The sequence below is a fragment of the Dufourea novaeangliae genome, unplaced genomic scaffold (genome assembly GCF_001272555.1).
Source record: "Dufourea novaeangliae isolate 0120121106 unplaced genomic scaffold, ASM127255v1 scaffold64, whole genome shotgun sequence".
NCBI classification, from domain to species: Eukaryota; Metazoa; Arthropoda; class Insecta; order Hymenoptera; family Halictidae; genus Dufourea; species Dufourea novaeangliae.
This window is the reverse complement of record NW_015373954.1, coordinates 2,259,224-2,278,503: the sequence shown is the minus strand read 5'-3', so window position 1 is coordinate 2,278,503 and position 19,280 is coordinate 2,259,224.

Below are 19,280 nucleotides of genomic sequence, written 5' to 3'. Positions count from 1 at the left end.
ATAGCTCGAGCTTCGGGCAAAAAATAAATTTACGAGAGTCTGAAGCATTTCTCCCTATAAAATTATTGTCTTGGTGCGGACCCGAGTTCGGAACGATAATCGAGTGGAGTCTGTATATCGCATCTGGCAGATAAAAAATGATCGGAACCCGTCAACTTCTTTCCGACGTTAAATACGGGAAACGAAATAATGGAAGAAGTTCCATATATGTTGGGTGGTATAGGTTTCAGAATACGGTATTGCTTTCAGAAACCAATATTTCAACGCGGCGGATGAAGTTTCCTACAACGTATCGTTAATCGGTTTCAGTTTCGCGCGCAAACATTCTAAACTGGTAAAAAACTACAGGAAAAATTTCGAACGATATTTATAGACCACTGGCCGGGAACTGCAAAACTGAATTTAATCTGAAAGTTTGTAATTCAAATTTATCGAAACTTTTATGAGAGGGAGAGAGAAAGAAAGGAAATAATTAAACCGTTTATTGGAATAATTCGAACTTACGGGGATTACTTTTATATCGGTACACACACACATATATACACGTTGCACAATCATTTTCTAAGCGTCCCCCACCTCTCCCCTGTGTTAATTAATTCTCCTTTCAGGCGTCGCTTCTTCTTTGTCCCTCAAAAATTTCACTGAGATTATCGCGTACTCGACACTCGCGCGTTTCTCACATTTAAGGCACTTTTCCCCCATCCAATCCCCTTCTCTCGCCTTTTGTCCCGTAATAGTTTTCTTCTTTCTCGACATCGGTCTTCACCTTTCTTTTTTTCTTGCATTATCTTTCGCCAAGCTGCCCCTTTATCTTCTCCGTACTTAACTCTGAAAGTTATTTAAACCTGATCCCTACCAGTTTTCAATACCAACCTGAAAAAGTTCGTTATTTCACGATTGCAAAAAGTAAATCATAAATGTATAATAAACTCTTCTGTTTCGCTGAAATGAGATCTCGATCGGTGAAATTTCCATTCCCTTCTGTTGAAATATCGGTCTAAAATCTTCAATTCTTATGTATTGTGGTTAAAATAAAAATATACCACGTATTCCATGTCGGAAATCGTGCGTTGAGAAATAATGCTTTTCCAGAAAAGGATAGACTATATATATTCCCCAGAAAAAAGCGGTTCGTTTTTATTTCAGCCATAATACATGAGGATTGAAAATAGAGTGATTTTATAGTTACGCCAAGCAGTGAACATTGGTTTCATTAAACTATAACTTAAAAAGAAAAATTGATAACGTTTCTTTTAGGACACCCTTGTATCACCTGAAAATTCGCTTGGCCACTAGTGCTCATGTCTCCCGATTAATTCGTACCGTCGAGCCTCCACATTGTGTACGGTAACGAGAACATTTGCGAGGCAAATGATTCGCCCCCACCTCTTACCAGTTTACACAGTTCCCACAAAGCCCCCCCCCCTCCTAGACAAAAATAAAAATAGTAAGGCGCGTCGACGGTGGGCAAAGCCTCTTTCTCGCGCATAATGATCCGTTGGTCGCATCCGTGGCTCCAACAATGAAGATCGATAATTCGAAAAGGTCGAGTAGCCGTGGCTCGCTGGTAAAAAGAATTCGCGAGGGCGGCCTACGGGGGGATCTCTCCTTGAGAAACACGCCCCGTAGACGACGGGGGCCCGTATATTTCAAAGGATTCCGTGACAATTCTCGCCCAGCCAGGCACCCGAGAGCTTTGTTATCGCAACTCGCCTTTCTCTGCGGGTATACACACCCGCCCGCCTCGCACACTCGCCCACTGTATATCTGGATATACTAGGTCACTGCTAGCCAAACCGTCGAATTTCACACACCGATTCCCTCGATGACTTGAACTTCGATCGTGCGCCCGAAATGTTTATCGTTTCGAACGTACCGTAGGGGCGGTAATTAATTCGGGTGTGGTGATTGGAACAGGAGTGGGCAGAAACGTATGCGACTGTGAGAATTCTTTCAAGATCACTTTTCCCTATTCTTAGATACACAGGTTCAATCATTTTTGGAATTAAATAGTCGAATAAGATGACCAGAAGCAACGCACTGTGTGTTCGGATAATAGAGACAGCGCCTAATTTTGAGAGACCTTTCGCGTCCAATTAGAGAGGGAATCGAGGTATGCTGCGAATGGACGTACCTATCGGATACTTGCGCGCACGTGGACACGCAGCATTAGACTTAAGCTCGTCTCTACAGAGGAACACGACACTTCGGTACCAAACTCGTTTGGTGTTTCCATCCGAACAGTTATCGAAACAATGAGGTGTTTTCCTCCAATTAAAACGATCTTCTTCTTCTCGATTACACTGACGCTTGGCTGATGGTGCCCCGTAAGCAACGTTTGAAATGCAAAAAGCGACGCGTCTCGGGTATTAACGCAGCCAGGTTTTCCACCGTGTAAACGAACGGCAAATCTCTCGGTCGAATAAACGTACGCGACCAACATCGCCCCCTCTCCACCACCTCTTCCCACCTCTCACCCGACACAACGGGGTTTGAATATTGAAAATTTATCGGATGCTGAATAAGTGGATGAACTCGCGCACGAGGCCGGGGCTATTTGTCGGAAATTGAAATATTGAATTTTGCATGCACGTGCCGAGGACTGTGTCGTCGAAATTCGCTCAAGCTCCACCCCCATCCATCGGTTTAATACCGAATGTCACGTGAAACATTAAAAGACGTGGATGATATAACCGGCCTAGTGACTTCTTCATACGTCTGGAACACTTAACGGGATAGATTTGTACAGAGTCGATCCCCAAAATTGATTCATATTACGTTTAACATTCTATTCCAGGTAATCGTGTGTCCGATCGTCCTCAATCAAATTGATTTTCCCGAATACTTCTGAAACACATCAAGATGCAATATTAACACAAGTACAGTAATAATATTCTAAAATAGAAACGACGGACTCTTTAACCGGAATTCATTTTAAAAATACACAACTCTCGGTTTTCCTTAAGAGGACTAGGCATTCCTTAGAAATTATTTACAAGGAAATCAATACAAATTGTGCGCAGCACGTTTGGGCAACGTTTATTAATACTGTAAACTGTAAAAAGATGGGCGTAAAAAAATGTATAGGCTTATCTATATAAAGCATCTTTTTTTTAATACCACGTTGTTGTTGGTGGAATGATGGTATTGGAAAAAAGATGCATCGACCTTGAAAAATTGCATTCCTCTATGTATATATTGCCCAAAAAATTTAATTACAGTTTACACTATTAATAAACGTTGCCCAAACATACTAGTCGCAATTTGTGTTAATTAATTCTCAAAGAAATAGTTACATTTTTACCAAAAATTTGACTGTCCAGTAAGGCCATGATATCCTACAGTTCCCGTTCTCGCTTGTTTCTTTTCCCTCCTGCTATAATTATGTAAAGTATTGTAAAGGATCGCTTCGAAGTGGAGATCGACGATCGGCGAGGGTCGTTAACGAGAGAAATCGGCTCCCTCGTATAACGAATTCATTGAGTCATCGAGCTATTATTGAAAGTTTCGAAAAACGAGACCGAGTTTGGTGAAAATAAAAGAAAAAAAAAAGATCGGTGGAAGATAGAGGATAGAGGAGCAGAGAAAAAGAGAAAGTTGGTCGACGGAAGTTCGTCGAGCTGCAGTAATTTTTCTCATTTAATGATCCTGCCGCGATGTTGCTAGCTTCGAAGTGGCTCTCGATGTAGAGTCGTGGCCCTAATAAACGCCATTCAAAGTCCCGCGAAAAAAAAGAGGAAAAAGAGATAGAAAGTAGAGAGAGAGAGAGAGAGAGAGAGAGAGAGAGAGAGAGAGAGAGAGAGAGAGATGGAAAGAGAACCAGAGGAAGCGCCAACGTCCGCTTCAACTTGTCCGAATAAGAAGACTCTAATGGGCTTATTATACAGAAATTAACGTGCACTAATACGTTCACCACGGCTCTCGACACGCTCGACTTTCACTAACGATTCCTCGAGGATGGTAGAAGCACACTGTTTTTCTTCTTATTTGCACGCAACGTATGGAGTGTTTCAACGAAAACAATGGCGTCACTTTTGAGAATCCTACAGAATATTGCTGTCCGTTATTATTAACTTGTTAATTGCATTTGTCTATTTTATCGTTTTACGTGACAATATCTGGAACGTTTTTTGTCGATCGGCAGTACGAAACTTTTTCGAATGACATCCAAACATCGGAGGAAAGGAGCTATTATGATTATTGATTTGTTCCTTATCGTAAGCAAACACATTATTTATAAAAGAAATATTTTTAAAAATGTTTCAGATTGGTCTTAAAATGACTACATATCAGTTGTTAATTTTTATGAAAAGAAAATTTTTGTACAAAATACCAAAAGGATCTGCAGTGAGCGGGTTAATTCGTGTAAATGATACTGCAACTTCAGGAATTATGGATTTGAAATGCTAGGAAATGATGTACGATTGAAGGTCATTCCGAGATATATTGTACCCGTGGAACATAGCCTCGTGAAGAATGAAATCGGGAAAGGCTTTTAATGGAATTAGCGACACACCCTGTATGTGCACGAATCAAGCTGGACTCGAAAAATCAGTTAGACTTCAATTCCAGACGACAGCCATTGGACGGGATTGACTTGTCGGAACTTTGATCGTACGGAATATTCGTAGACGGATAAGTTTTCGATTTATAAGATGACATTTTGGAGCATATCAAGAAATTATTATTCAGGTTGATTTTGTACCTCAATGGGAAGGAATTATTTTGAAGATATGATCGATAGCCGGATATTTCGATGTCCCATAGAAGCATCATTCGAATCGACGAGCTTTTTAAGTGGTGTGGATACAAAAAGACAGTAAGGGAGAAATTTATTTACGACGAAATGGATTCGTTTATTTCCAGAGATTACGTAAACCCTATTACAACGACGACCGAGAAAAGAGGCTATCAATGGGTACGTATAGATCCGTGGTGTTCCTCGAACTGTGAATAATTCGATTGCGAGTGTCGGTATTTGACAAAAGATATCGTCCAGCGGAATTCGACTTGGCCCTCTGTTCAAATGATACTTTCTATCTGGAACGAACAGCTTCATCTGTCTTTACAGCTTGTGGAAATACCTTGAAATCAATTCCCCGTTTCATTCTGTATTAGATCGTCTCAAATGAAAAAAAAATGATTACCTTGGAAACAAAGAAAAATATCAGTTAGTCGGAAGAAAGCTATTGATATTTATTTTTTTGTTCTTTCTTTGGAGCAATATATACATAATTCAGCGAAGAAGAAGCGGAAGATGAATGAAAAGTTAATGGGGGAGCCTCAGGTGCGGCAAGATACAAGAAACCTGAAATACTTGGGTAAGAACACGGAAGAGATTCGACGTGTATAGGAAGAAACAGGAAGCAACGGGGATACTGTAGCCGAACGGAAGATGAAACCTGGGCTACGGAAGCAATTCTACTTTAAGGGAAAACAGAGAAGTATGTCGAGACAGGTGTAAAGAAGATTGCAGGAGGAAAATCGACGGGGGGAAAATGCGAAATACGCGATCGTCCTCGCAGAAGCTGGCTTTAAATTAAAAATCGCGCGTTTCACGGGGGCATCGCTTCGCGTAAAAAGCCGCTTGAATATGTAAAACTGATGGAAAAAAAGAAAGAAAAGAAGAACAGCGAGAAGTCCATTAGCGGAAGAAGATTCGGGGCGTGGGGGGAGGAATCGAGATAAGTTCGGATTCTTCGTGGAAATTCGTGTATGAATAAAGGACCGCGTGAATTGTAATGTCTCCTTCGTGCATAAAATTACAGAAATCTGCGAAGAACGTAGTGGTGGAATGGATAAAATCGAGTGAAAAAGTGAAGGTAGGAAAAGTTTCGAATATGATAAATTGTATTCGCGACATTTTATTTATTACTCATTTTGTTCGATTGGCGTTGGTGTATATTGCAAAGTGTAGACAGATATTTCTACAATTTCATGGAAGAAAAGCTGAAGTAATGATAAAATCGTCGGTGGAAACAGTAGCGACAAAAAAAAGGGAAATGATCGTCTAAGTAGTATAGGTCAGTCATTGATCAGACAATCCTTTATCTTCCTTCAACGGTAAAATCTTTTACAGTAGAAAGTTTTGGGGGACGGGGGCATAAATAGTTTTTCCATAGGTCCATCTTTCATCATTGTCACTTGATTGTTTGCCATACTTCAAATTGCTATGAGTTTAAAATTACGCACTTCGGAGAAAGAGGATACGAAGTTGGATAGCACACCTCATCTGTGTACTTTGGCTTATAGAGTATACCTATGCATTACACCGATGCTGTAATAATACAAGGACGTCGATAGAGAATTTTGTAATTTAAACGTAATACTTCCAAGATTTGACAGGAAACTTTTTCGAATCGATCGACTTCACGTTGAATTAATTTTTGATAAGCAGTTGTTCGTTTAACAAGAAAATATTCAAGATTAAGGATTTTCGTTGAAAAATTCAAGGACGACGATGGATAATCAACGGGATCCACTTTCATACGTTGTTCCTTTAATTATTATTTAGGAGGAAAGTTGTTGGGAGCGAGCGGGTTATAAATTTCCTAGTAGGTAACGAACCGTATTATCACCTCGACATCAAGTATCATGTCGCGGGGCTCGGAGGTGTGCGGAGTTTATGTAATAAATTCAACTTTGCCATCCAAACAACTCATAAAATATTCAACGCTGACCTACAATCTGTTCCCGTCATTTGAATACCGTGTCACGGACGGTAACAACATCCACTTCTGCACGGATTTCGTTATGATAATTTCCCGTCGTCGGACACGGGCAACGGATTTACGAGGATTGATCAATCATTCCGCTTAAGGGATGCACAGTTGAATCATTCAATCCGCCGTCGCGTCGGTGAAACCCATTCGATTCGTTGATCATCATGGTGCAACAGCGATCTAATATTAAGGATCGCGGATCAATTTTAAGACATCTCGAATGTCAGGTTACGAGTCTTCAACGTTTCCAAGCAACAATGGAGAGATAACGTCTCTGAAAATTCAGAGATTTAAAATGATAATATCGTAATATTCAATTTTTGTCCGGACAAACATTGCAAACATTCATTTTTAAATAAGATTAGATACCCTTTATCGGAAATTGCCGTCAGGAAGCTCGTAATCTGGCCGAACGAAAACTCCACTTCTCGTGATTAACAACCGAAACAAACAATGAGCCGTCCCATTAAAGGAATGAATAATAAAAACGCAGCGACACGTACAATACTCCCCGAAACGAGCAACTATCCTAAAAGCCGTTTTCATACTGTGTCTCTCAACAAAGGGATTACGCGTTTTCGGTATCCATCGTAAGAAATTTACGTATCGTACGGCCCAAACCTGCAAAACCCCGTAGAAAACTAGAAATTTTCAAATAATACCAATCTAAAATACCTTTTGACTCATTTCGAGATTATTGTCGTTAAATCTGATAGTTTCACAGAGATAACTCTTTGATCCGAAAGTTTTTAGTTCACAGACACCTATACAGGCTGTCCATTATTTAGAAAAAAAGGAAATCACCTTTGTGCAAGTGAAATGGTACCTGTAATCGGTTTCTTCTTGTCTTCCCATGGCACCAACGTTAATGTTCCAGTTTGGAAGCGACGTATCGACTGGCAGAAAGTGCAAAGATACGTAATGACGATACGGAAGTTAGGGGTCGGGGAGGGGAGTATAGGGTGGAAAGGGTGTGGAAAAAATTGACCGGGGGAATTTGTAGTTGGAAGAATACACCAGATATCTCCGGTATGGATCTGGCCGCGGGTGACAATGGCGGCCGCCAGCTATTGGCCCGTTTCACAAGCACGGCCCATATCAATACCCCTTTGTTGCACATGACTGAGTTCGGGATAAAATCCTCTCTCCTCCTTTCACCGGGGCCGGCAGAAAAGCCGGGGAAATAATGCGCAAACTTCTACTCGGAGAAAAATCCTTTGGAAAAATATTTCTTACGCTTCCGTGGAACACACTTCGGCCCCGTTGCGGTGGCCGTTCCTTTTTTTTTGTCCCGGGAAATATTACGGTTCCTTGCGGCGGCCTCTCTTGTCGCAAAGTGACAATCTGTGAATTACCTTTTTTTTTCCTCTTTCTTTAGGATTTCTTTTAACGAACATGGGGCAACAGAGTATTTAGCAAATGGAAGGAACGAAAGAATGATATTTAGCAGAAGAAACGGTCGAGAACAATTAACAGTTTGATAAGATTTGAAAATTTTCCAGTTTGAAGAGAGCTATTGAAGGTTCTGGCGAGTCCAGAAATGGTTAAAGGTCAGAGGTGAAATAAACAGAGTATAAATAGTTAATTTGCTTTCGTGCATATCAGTGTTTGTCAACACCGAGCTTCAAAATTTAGAATTTACTGACGAGAAGGTGGTTTATTAAAAATTCCCATGGAAACACACACGTTCCTTCCATATTTTAATATACATACTAAATCACCGTCTCTGTCGGGTGTTATATCCTGTATTTCATAACCTCTTTTCATTGCACATTTTTGCCATATTACTTCATTCATTCCACATTTCATTTCTTTGAAACCATCACGAGAAATGTCGACTGTCAGCGCAACCACTGACCCACTCGCGATTAACGAGAACCATCAGATTGGAAATACTTAATCGACATTTCTCGTTGCATCATGCACTAGTGACCTAATGAAATCATTACGATTTCATACAGTCACCGGGACAATATAAATTCTCGGTTAAAGAGCAGCCGGCCAGTAGAATTGGAGTCAGATTGTGTCAGTCAGTCTGTAAGTTGAGGCTCATATTCGTCAGTCGTGCCAGACGGTGCTTCGTCGGCAAGCTGAGCGACAACGGTCACTCAACTGTTCAGATCGGGTTTCGCGACGATATCTCTTCCGTGTGCGACGCGACTTTGCGATTACGCGCGGCCTAACAGGCGAGTTTGATAAGACACCGGACTGCGGTCATCACGGCTCCGAGCGCCAGCAAGTCTTCCGCCCTTACAAGGACCTGTAATCTCGATCAAACCGACTGAAACCGAAACGAGCGTATCATGCATCTTCATCACCATTGGTATATTAAGACTTATTTGTATCTTTTATTTTTATTTGGATTGTTAGAATATATCTTATTATTGTTATAAACGAGAGTGATTTCCTATTCCTCCCGTTCCAAATCCAAACCGCGTACTTCACCGAGAAGTTTAGACAGGGCGTGCTTTAGCACCTTAAAAGAGCCAGGACCCGAAATTATAAGTAAGGTAACGACCGCAATGCGAGACGTAACACGGGCTTTTTATTAAAAACTTTCTCATTATTTTCGGTATATTATCGCGGCATTCGTCGAAAAGACGACGGGAAATGGTAAATTCATTTAAACGGGAAACAGGAACACGCGGTCCAATTTTAATCAACGTCAAATATCCACGAAATGAAAATATCCAGACGAGTTCACATACGAAATATAAGTTCTGTGACACCGCTGTGTAAATACATTCACATTAAAGGGTCAGATATATATTCCTTCCGATTATAACAAATTGATTTTTCTCACTTGATACGACGTTAACCAACCAGTATAAACTGTAATCCGATTTCGACTAATCAGACCTTCGGATAACGAAACGAAAAATAGAAAGCAGGTCCAATCACGAGAATTCCAGAGTCACGGAAACTTTTCCAACATTTTCCCGTAATCATTATTCCCGCCACTTCCGCCCCCGAAAGACGGAATTTAATTTCTCACTCGACTCGACGCAAACGTCTCTCTCTTGCTCTACTTGACTCTGTCGCAAGTTCTCGCGAACGAAAGCACACGAATTCTGGTTGTTCGTGTTAGAAAGAGAGTGAAAAAAAAATGGAAAAACAGACCCGCCTATTAGCCAGGTCTACGTTCGTGTGCGCCACGACTCACACAGCCGCATGATAATAACCGTGTCGGACGGGGGCACAAAGGCGACAACTTACTTGCAGATTAGAAGAAAAGTAGTACTCTCGAGGCACACTCCTGAAACGGTGACGGGCGGTCTTTACAAGCCGCGTTTAAGTCGGCCGCACATGTTTAAAGAACGCGCGGTAAACTTTGCTAAAGGAAAAGCCCGGCTGAATTGCGTCAAAGCTCTTTCTCTCTCTCTCGCTCTCTTCGTTGGTCTTTTTTACACGGCGGCTGATTCAGGTCCAATTAAACGTAATAACGATCGCGACGTGAACACATTTCCCGCGAGAGGGGACACAACCGTGGTTGGATTAACCCTTTCGGTCCGTGGCAGACACCGGCCCCTCGGGCGTGACACGTGGGTTCCAACGAGGGCTCTCGATGTCTTGAAACGATAAGCTTTTTTTAGGCACCTGGTATGTAGAAAATCGTTACAGAGACAAAATTCAGGACGGGTAAAAAATTCGTTTAGGTGATTTTATTTATAAAGCTGCAGCTATCTTGGATTTCGATGATTTTTTAATATGTTGTAAAAATCAATACTTTGCACGACTTTTTCCTTTGAACTACTTTTCCTCGGAATACTGTCGGTACCACTACAGTAAATCATCAATGAGTATTCGAAGGCTCTTCGGCAATGAGTGTTCAGACGTCACCCCCACCACTGAGCGCTGGATTGATTTCACGGGGGGCACTCCCACAGTGGTGGGGGTCGTCTAAACACTCAGCGTCAGAACCTTGGAACACTCTTCGATGATTTACTGGACTTTCCTGTTTTGGGTTGCTGGCTAACACAGAGTGGTATTTGATGGGATGTTGGGAGCGTGGTTAATACTGGTTTAGGTCTGGGTTATATTGGTAGGGACTGGTGACTTGGCTAACGTGTCTGTTCATTGCAATCCGTTTCTACTTGTCGCCCAGCAGTGATACACAGACAATCATTTTCTGTTAATAACTTTTTAACCAACAACGATCTACGGCTAAAACCTTCTGAATGTCACTCAGGTGGGTGACCTTAACAACTATGTCAGGGGCAAGGTCATTAGAGCGGTTATAGCAAAATTAGTTTCATTCTAGTGGTACCAACAGTTTTTCGCGAATATCTGGGAAATTAAAGCCAAGCAACGATAATATGTAAAGGAAATAGTTGTTCGAAATGTTGATTTTTACAAGATATTAAAAAATCATCGAAATCCAAGATGACGGTAGCTTCCTAACCAATTACCTTTGTTTATTTAATCGGGCATTAACGCGTGACTTTATTGGAACAGTATTTCACGCTCCAGATATACTCGTGGCGCCACTCTCTTCCCCCCATCTATACTTGGGTACATTCTTCATCTGACACCGGGGCGATAAGATAACTGTGTTCGGGTCAGCAGTCAGTGCGACAGAGAGGAATTGAAAAAAAAGAAAGAAATGGAAGTGAAATGAAAATGAAGTACTATTCCGTAGGCTGAAGGTAATTTATAGTGCCCATGTTTCTAAAATCGCCACCCGTTATACCTCTCAGAAGACATATTGTAATTACAGCTTCATGTGATTAATAATTAAAGAAAGCGATGTATTTTAATGACTTTTAATTGTACTCAGAATTTATTGGACTGCGACAATTTTACCTCACACACCTTTCTTAGACAATATTATGTATCTTCACCCTATACACGTTCGAAATCAGAACATTTCGAAGAATTTCCGAAAAACGTTCACGTAAAAAGGGACATTAGGTGGATCGGTCCAGTGGAGGGTACACCGCCGAAATTAACGGGTAGCTCAGTTTAAACACGCGACGAGATCGAACGAGGACTGACGGCGACTCGGTAGCAGATAATGACGATCGTGGAAACGGGGACAACAGACACCGGAGATCCGGCGAAAAAACATTTGTCCTGATATAAATTCCCGGGCACAGATAACGGGAGCGCACTCTTGACCCGAATCGGAAAAAAAAGGCAACGGGAGGAGGGAGGGGGGAGAGACAGAGAAGAAGAAAAAAAAATGTTACGCCAACGAAAGGAACCGGAGGAAGCTCGTGGCCCCGACTGTCGTCGTTCCTTCTCTCAGAGTAATTGTGGTATTTGTACGGGCTAGTTCGGCCGTGAACCGGGCCCCCGTTCCCCCCAGGTGCGCGGCTTTATTTCATTGTACCGGTGAAAAGTTATGGCGAAACTGGAGGAGCCTTATAGTCTCGCGGGGATCGTACGGGATGCTGTCGTTGAGACGGGGGGTACAAAAAGAAAAAAAAAGGAGGAGACTCACCGGATAATAAATCTTTGAATAATTGTCGAACCGACCCAGCTTCGGCACTCACATCTCGGGAGTAGAAGTTAAAACGTTATATGAAATGTCGAGTCCTTTTACGAGGCGTGAAGTGTGCTATATCGTTTGTCTGTAAAATGTTGAAACTTGAAATCGTCGAGCTGTCGCGGTCTCTCACCTTTACCACGAGGATATTAGCTCGGAAGTGAAATTTATATCTTTCAGTGGAAATTGAATATTTCGTGGCCTGTACACGCAGTAAATCTGAATTTATAGCAAACGAGTTGATAGCATAATTGTGTCCATTTTTCATTGGATATTCTGAATGTATTAGCGGAAATGTTCTTGGTTGTTTGTTCGTTTAGTTTCTAATTTTCTGTTAATTGTTTCTCGTTTCAAGAATCGTTTCAAGGGAAAGCTGGCCCAGATATGGGACTTGAAGTTCATCGTTTTTGCCTGAGCTGGGCGCTCCTGGTGGTCGCGCTGACGTGTCTCGCGGAGGGACACTTTATTTTCAAGAAGCCTGTCGTCATGCAAACGATCGAGGATACGTTTAAAAACGTCAAAGGAGAGATCTGCGATAACTTAAGAGCGGGGTTCAATATCATTTTCGGAGGACCACGGAGTGAATCGACGACATCCAGGCCCTGGACGACCTCGACGACCCGTAGGACCGCAACGACTTCGACGACATCCAGGCCCTGGACGACCTCGAGGACCTGTAGGACCACAACAACTTCGACGACATCCAGGCCCTGGACGACCTCGAGGACCCCTAGGACCACAACGACTTCGACGACCCCTAGGACCACAACGACTTCGACGACCTCGACGACCACGACAACAGAGGATCCCCTCAAAATTGTCCCAGGAGAGACAGCTATAAGTTTCAGGCAGATCATAACCGCTCCCATCAGATGTCCGGTGGATCATAAACTCGTCGGGACAACGTGTCGCAAGGTGATATAATGAAATTCTCGAAAGAACACACAAATTCGATCCCGACAGACGAGAAATACGCGTTATGATGGTTAATAAATGGGTAACGGAATTTGATCAAACCGCCGTTCGTCTCGATCAATGCGAGTAATCATCGATAAACCAAGATCGTGTTCGAGAGCTCGATAGAAAAACGAGGGTAGAGGAGGGAGGCGTGGGAGGGTTCAATGGAATCGAACGCGAGAGGTAACATCATCTTGCGCAACTTCTTAGCGGATGGAAGGGGGGTTGCAGGGAGGTGGGAAATTGAAGAACGTAGTAGCAAATAAAACGCGATGGGGGAAAAAGAGTTATCGGATGGAGGTTCTGCGAGGGGTGGTGGGTTTACGAGGGGCGCGATGAATCTTGCGTGAAATGAAATGTGAAAAACTTATCGAATAAAGGTACCGTGTAATTTTACGAGGGCCAACTGAATCTTCCGTCAAATGAAATGTGAAATAATCTTCGAATGGAACCCATCTGAGGAGGGGGGGAGGGTGGTTCTCTCTCTCTTACTCTCTTGATTTATGCAGAGCAAGCTAACCGAGCGTGAAACGACTTTGAAAAATAAAAAACACGTCTACACACACACACACAAACACATGCGCACACACTCTACATACAAGAATAGAGAGAAAAAAAAAGTGGGAACGTTTTAATCGATCCATCTGTATTTAGTTTTCCATTCAGTAAACACGAACCGGCCGTTAATGTACCGTACAAATGGAGCTTCACTGCCGCCGTGTATATTGTACTCAACGCAAAGGGTTGAGGGGGGAGGGGACAAAAACAATTTTCATTTGAACAACGCGCGACTCGTCGATCGCGTTCGTACGATAAGCGAATTGAAGTTTGCGCGCGACACGATCGTTACACCGTGTTAATTTTATCGGTCGTCGGTAATATCTGATCCCGATACGGATCGGGTTCCACGCTCGCGATGAAAGCACATGGAGTAGGAACTCGTGGAATTTACGAGGGTCGAACGACGACAAATCGCGACCTCCATACATACACACCCCTACGTCGCGTTTATCGTCGCGATCGCTTATTAAGTAAATTCCACCTCCCGGCCAATTATCAATTACGACAGTTCGCCTGTGATTCATGATTTTTTCGCGTGACACACGCCGTGACACGGCTCTGAATTGAAACACAGCGATTACACGAATGGGCGTACGTCCCTCAGCGTTAGAACGAACGATTGAATTATTACGAATAGAATTTTGATGTTTAGTGTACATTGTATATATAGGATATAAGCAGGAAATAGTACGTGTAAAAATGTATCCCGGATTAATATAAGCGATAATAGACTGTGGATTTTTATGCAAAATTAAGTTTTATGACGTGATCCATATAGACAAGAAGGAACGGTGAGGTTTATTGCCTACCTTAAGTATCTCGTTGAGTTAATAATAACATAAAAACCTCGTTGTATATGATGAAACTTTCGCGCCTTTTATTGTATTTCAAAGAGGGCTATAAATGCATAAAATCCGCAGTCTAGCGACAAGTGTTCAACATACATGGTTCGACAGAACAAATTCCTTCTGAAAAAAATAACGTACTTTCTCTCAAATGTGTCTTGCATAAACAAACCTACATCATGGATACCCAAACGAATCAACGCGATGACCTTATCCACTGCGTGAATAAGTCTTTCTCGATTCTTTTTCAGTAGGTTGATCACCTTTATTAATTAGGGCCTTCAGTGAATCACAGGAGGGTTGGTCATCCAACAATCGTTAACAACAGAAATAATCCATATCCATTCGTTCCTTTTTCCACACACACGTACCCAACGTAACTGTCCACCAGCTCGTGTAGGCGAAGGTGCAGTGGGCGTTGGGGGGGAGGTTGAATGAAATACCCCCCTTACACCGAACTGCTTGCTCGCGTATTCGAGTCAGCCGGATTTTGTACTCATTGTCAGAAGTAAAGACCCCCTCGACACTTGTTGCTCGCCATCGACATTTGTCTGCTCCACGGAGGTTATATACCGTCCTCCCCCCTCCCTCTCCTCGTCGAGCGTCGCGTTTCGCTTTCGTGGTCGCATTCTTTGTCAAGTTACACATGTACGACAGGGGCCCACGTACACGCTACGGTGACTTCATAATGGCCACACCGTGTGACTGGGGTATTGCGTTTCCGTTCCCGTTTCCCCTCAGTTTGCGGTGACGACGAATGCTTAGGAACGCTGGAAAACGATTCTGTTATGGAGAGAATCTGGTCTTGGCTCCGGGGTATGTTAGGTATGGACCGAGGATAGAATCTAGAGTGTATACGTACATTAACGGCTAAAAGTATGAGACCAGAGTTCATGATTGATGGAATGGGAACTCATTACTTTGTTACGATACAATCAAAGTTACGGAAACAGTACATATACAATTATCCTCTCTGTGTTGTTTAGACACGTGATTCGTATAAACACACATAACTATAAAAGCGCCCAAAAATCTTCGATTCTTATGTATTGTGATTGAAATAAAAACGAACCAAGTCTGCCACGTCTGAAATCGTGTTAAGAAAAAATGCTTTTCCATAAAAGGATAGATCATATTCCTTAGAAAAATGTAGTTCGTTTTTATTTTAACCACAGTATATATTGATTGACAATTTTAGGGTGGTTTCATAGTTATGCTACGCAGTGTATAATATTCAAGAATGGAAGCATTCAAATTGTGATTATTTATAATTCTAATAATAAAGGACGATGATACCAAGACTGAAAACCGTACCGGTTTGAAATCGAGGGAAAAGAAAAATTAGTTTAGCCAGTGAGGAACGCATTACAAATTCCGTGGACGTAGCGTCATCTGCATCACTGATGCAACCCTCTTCGCTGTCGAAACAAATCCATTACATCCACGTCCCTCCCATCGCTGTGTTGCCTCTCGGTGCAGAAATTCCGAACCGTTTGGAATTTGGAATTTTCAACCGTCAAAAGGATTTTCGTACGGACGAGGAATTAAAAAGTTCCATAGTCTTCCACGCAGGAGACTTCTAAATCCTTTTTCAGAGCAGGAGGGTGAGGCAAGAAGTCTGAAAGGTACTTTTATTGAAAAAGTGTAATCCGTTTTCGAAAGACGCGACGTGGTTCTAATTACAGGACGTCACACGATTGTCGATATTTCGTGATCTATCGCCTGGAAGATCAACGCTCTCAGAGAAAATGTAGGTCCCGTTTCGTGGCTGTAGCTACAAACAGATGACGGGATATTGCCTTCAAGGCAATAATCCATTGTCGTTACTTCCTTACCACCTGCGTTATTGCCGTCAAGGCAAGAATCCTTTCGCTTTTAGATTTTATCGAACGCTGCTGGTCCTCGACACATTTATTTTAAGAATAAGATAATGTGACGAGACAGAACATTTATTTCAAGAAATAAGATGATGTGAGGGTAAAAGAAGGACTTAACCTTTCGCCCTCGTAATTCCAACCCCACACAAGATGCAACAGTTATTCTGTATGGCACAATCCCTCTCAAAAAATGAAACATTCCCCACTATCAAACAAGTGTACACAGTCATACGATGCTAATTAAATCGATTCGGAACTCGAGGAGTTCAAAATTAAAGAAAAACTTATACTTGCAGGGAAACCCTTTTCCCCTCGAGTAAAATAATCCTTTCAGCTTATCCATTATCGAAACCAGCGTGAATCCAAATACTTCCGATTCGGTCAATCAATTTTCCAAATACTTCTGCTTCCACGAATCGATTTCACCCCCGCCGTTCCCACCCTTCGATCCTCTATATCTCTCTCTAGTTTCTGACTGGAAAATAAAAAAAATTCGACACACACAAGGAGAGAGAAACTAAAAAAAAGGGCGAGGGGGAGAAGAATTCGTAGATTCTGAAAGTTGATTTAAACGTTTCCCCCGTCGAATACGAACAAGGGGGAGACATAGAAAAAAACGGGAATCGGAACGGAAAAATTACTCGATTCGATTCACCGAACGACTAAATACAAGCATCGCGAGAAGGGGATGAGAGGGTGGGTGTGGAGGAAAGGGGGATTGGATAGGCGGCGTGACACGAAAACGAATTCGTTTTTCTCTTTCTCTCTGCCCACCCCTTTCCCGCGACTCGTCAAACACCGAATTTTTTATCCTGGCCAATATATCTGGTCGCGGTGACGGGGGTGGTGGGAGGGGATGATTTTTGCATATCCATGAGCCACGGCGTCGAACAGCATCGATAACCCATAATCATTGGTGTCCCGCCGGCTGGCCAGAGGCTGGCATTCAGCATGAATAAAACAAACATAAGTTTCGCAGCGAATTCAATATCCCCCGCCCACACCATCTCCCGTTCCGCCCCCCTGCAAACCCCCGTCAAAGTAAGAGGAACGTACTGCAATCGGTTGCAGCCGCGTACGTAGGCTAAATGCGGCTATATTGTAGCCTCGTAAGCAAAAGTCCCGTTTCCCCGGGAGATCGTCCCAGAGAATTGATCTCTTTTTAATGGAACATTATAGTTTCCCCCCCCCCCCCTCCCCTCCAACTGGCATTAAACATACCTTGCATTGATTCGGTTGTGTAATTTTAAACAGTAGGTACGTTATAACCAGAATCACCGTAAAATTGCGGATCTTGTGACAGATCGAAATTCAAAGATTGTAGTCGGTGGATTCTTGGAGGGTTTGGAAAGTGTCTATGACAATCTAACCCCGATGTTGGTTCAATACAATTTGTATGAAGCCGAAATGATGTACTTCTATTCGAATAAAATCGTAAGCTTAAAAATTCAATACAGTAAATCCTCGGTGAGTGCTCGGAAGCTCCTCGGCACTGACAAGGAGAGTTCCCCAAGTATAACATTAACTTTTCAATGAAATTTAGCACCGTGATAGAACTTGGGATTCTGAAGCCAATGATATTTGTTACAGCCGCATATGACCATTAGTTAATGAAACATTTAATATTCAGTGCGGAGGAGCCTTCGAACACTCATCGAGGATCAACTATAACCGTGTACGACATCACGTCTGTACAGACTCCTCTCGATTATCTTCTGGCTTGTTCTACACGATTATTGTCCAATCGTTATCCTCACAGGGAAAAAAACGAATTTACGAGGGTCTGAAGCATTTCTCCCTATAAGATTATTGTCCCGGCACGGACCCGAATTCGGGACGATAATCGAGAGGGGCCACAGTTCAAGCACATTTCTATGCGTTCGGCAGTAGGACATACACACACAGATCGTGGTCACAGTTTCCACATTTCCGGTTGTTTCTGGTCCCCTTGCACACGCTGGCGGAATCGTGGAAACACGACGAGGAGAGTGGCCTGGCGAGAGCGAACGGCGCGTTTCGGGCAATGCCGCCGCTTTGAAAATCGATAAGCGGCTCCGCGGTAGTCGACCAGTCAGAGGAGCTTTTCGGCGTGTATCCGTGCGCGAGAGATCCTGGCTGGTCACGTGGCCGTTTCCCCATAGACGAGCGTTCGCGTGAACCATCAAGAGCACAAACCTGACGTGATTCCTACCCTTCGATCACAATCCTTTCACCCCGCCACCGAAGAAGATCACAACCTACAATGTTCTCGATCGACCCGTGGTCCTGTGTCTCATTGCACTCCCATGTGCAGGCTTCATCGATTGAAACGTCCGATTGGACGTATTTGCATCGTTGGTGGGGTCCTATCCCCGATGATTGATCGAATTAATCAGCGACGGGTGAACAAAAAAAAAAAAAGAAACATAATCCGTCCCTAGTAATGATAAATGGCAACGGGGCCAATTTAAACAGAGGATCGAGTAACGAATTCAGCTTGGCCTGGTGACTCGATAACATCTCGGCCCATTGATTATTCCCATGGATAAGGATGAGTGGGGAGAATTCGCTGGAAGGGGGAGGTGGTGCGGGAGGGTTGGGAAAGGAGGGTCAAACATCTCGAAAAGGTCGATTCATTAGGGATCGCGGTGGAAGGGAAGCTCCGGTAACCGGTACAGATGTATCCTCTCTCTCTCTCCACCCCCCTAGACACCCTACCCACCCATCACCGCCGAAGGGAGCAAGAAGAAACACACCATCTTTCTCGTGGCCTCCGTCCTTGGAGCACTAGAGTCCTGGTGGCCGAGCGACCGACCGAGCGCCGACTGCGCAGACGTGCACACCTCCTGTT